The following is a 2712-nucleotide window of genomic DNA, read 5'->3' as shown; positions in this document are numbered from 1 at the left end:
ATGCCCTGGAGGGCCTCAGGGGATTGTAGCCGCAATCTGCAGCGTCCTCGCGAGGGCCGTGGACAAGGTGCTCCAATGCACACCACTGTAGACATTTTCTCAGACCTTAGTCTGGTTGGGGCAGATCACTCGTATTCAGCCGAGGGCCAACGTCAGCCAGGGAGTCACTCGGTATCCACGTCAAGAGGGCCCCAGAGACTCACAGCTGCAGATCGTAGGTCGCCGCGAGGCCTTGGGTTTAATGCTCCGGTATCAGTTGGTCTAGGCAATTTCCAAAGCCATAGCAAAGCCACAGCTCAATGCAGGCAGGCAGCCAGGGGCCAAGATCGGGAACAGCGTTATCCAGTACGCATGCTAGGGGCCTCCGGCACACAAGGGCGCTCCCAATGGAGCTCGTATCATCCTTAGATCACCTCCGGTAGGGCCTCCGGACAGGGACAGCCCCAGTCGGACTGCAACATCGGCCTAATCAGGGCATAGGCATTAGATCTCAGCAGGCCCCGTCAATGTCGCCACCGATCTCTGCTTTTCTCCCTCAATGGCAATCAGAAGGCCGTATATCTCGGGTGGCCTCCCTCTGAGACAATGCGGATAAGGCTCTGGAGCTAGTCGGCACCAGATCTCAGTCGGGATCTTTAGGCCAGGCCGCGCCCACCCGCTTTGCATAGCATACGCAATATGGCGCTGTGGCCTCTCGTACCGTTACCGCGCCCTGTGCGTTCATTCGAGGACACCCTTGCCGCTGCGTGTCATCGCTGGTGTCCTGCCTGGGCAGGGGGAAAGATTATAAGTGAATGGCCCCATGATTCAGCAGTAATTAAAGGATAATCGGGTCCCACCTGGGAGCTCTGTCAGTTTACGGCCGCAATGCTTGGCTGTCAACCATGCTTCCCCGGTGGGTGTACAGCCTTCACCCCAGGGGGACCAACTAGCAACAGGGCAAATTCTAGACAGTGAAAGTAAAAGTTCAGGAAAGAGTGTCAAATTCAAGACAAAAGGTTCTTTTTAGGCACACATCTGAGGACATTGTGCGATTATAAAAAAGACAGCTGACAGAAGTACAAGCCAACATAAGTTTACGTTCTTTAGTTTGTATTACACATTGGAGTGTTGAGCAGACATTCATAAATATCTGGACAGATTTAAAGATGAAAAAACTAGTAAACATATACACTCCAAGCAGTACTTGACAGCTGATATAGGAGGCTGATTTCACAATTTTACCATGTACCATGAATAATCGTACCAGATATATTGCTCTGTTCCTGAACATAGACTCACAGTTCACAGGCAGTATCACTATTAGAGAGTGTGCACAAGAGAGGGAAATTATGGTGAGAAAGTAGAGCGGGCTATATGCTGAGAGGGAGAGCCAGTAGGTTGGAATAGTATGGAATATTGACAATAAATAGTGAGAGAAGAGGAAAACAATCAAGGGCCTGCCAGCTGAGAGAAAGAACAGATGGTGAAAAGAACAAAGACAACAATAAAAGAATATAGAGCAGAGAAAAGAGCATAAAAACAGATACAGAAAGAAGGCGAGGGTGACAGAGAGAAGGTTTAAAAGAAAAAAAAAGTAGGTGGGACATATAAAAGGCGAGGTAGGGGGAACCAAGGGAAAGTATGCAGGGGAGAGAGGCAGAGACGAATAGCTAGGTAGGGGATAGGTGGGAATAGATATGGAAAATGGAACTAAGAGGTGAAGAGGGTAAATAGGAAGTGAACAAAGAGATTATGTGAGGGTTCACTTTGTAACTTGCATATCGGACCTTTCATTCCTAATAACCATGCACCATATCTTTTAAAATATGGTGCTACGCGACTCTTCCTCTTTCACGTGATGCAGTACAGCAACTTCACTTACTTCGCTGAGTTGCGTGAAATGCTAGTAAATATATTCCTCAAAGATTTGGCACAGGTCCAGACTTTTTAGTCTTGGACCTTCTACAATGCTCCTCTGCATTTTGCAGAGGGTTGCGCTACTGAAACAGTATATACATACATAGAGGCAAAACATCACTGTTAAGAGCAGGCTGTTTCAAAGAATGAGGAAGAAATCCATCCCAGGTTACAGCCAGGACCAATTGTCTGCTGTTCACAGTGTGGGCACTAGCGGATTCTGGGATAAGAGCACATCATTCATGTTATGTAGATATTTCTCCTTGTTGCTGTTTGTTCTCCATTAACTGGAAATGTTGAATTAAAAACGTTGCAGAAACACAGATTACAATAAAACTAAATCCCTCTGTTCATAGACTGTGCCTTCCTGCCAGCTCATACCACAATCAGCTGAAGTGCTTTTACCTCAGGGCCTGGGGCACTGCAGAGGCTGCAGAAATAATAGCTATGGCCCTGACACGACTGGCTTTAGTGCTGGTGCCAGATGGTGTAAGAATCTTTGTTGTGTCTCCCCCGCCCAAAGGGCTCCACCTCCAAGCATTCAATCAGTACCACCCTCCAATGGAACCCCTCATCTCTACACAGATCGCTTTAATGTGTAGTCAATTTCTTTTACACTGCTACTAATTCAAAGTATGCATAGTAGAGTAGGGTGTAGGAGCACGATATATTACACACACACATATTATACAGACACAACAGCTTGTATAAGTGTGTAAACCAATGTATAGGAAATGTTACTTGAGACCAGGGCCACTGGACTTATTCAATTGTTCGGCGTCTGTGATTTTTGCGTAATTATAGATTTGCTAC

The sequence above is a fragment of the Lissotriton vulgaris genome, unplaced genomic scaffold (assembly GCF_964263255.1).
Source record: "Lissotriton vulgaris unplaced genomic scaffold, aLisVul1.2 SCAFFOLD_537, whole genome shotgun sequence".
Classification (NCBI taxonomy): domain Eukaryota; kingdom Metazoa; phylum Chordata; class Amphibia; order Caudata; family Salamandridae; genus Lissotriton; species Lissotriton vulgaris.
The sequence above is the reverse complement of the archived record's forward strand: the minus strand, read 5'-3'. Positions refer to the sequence as shown.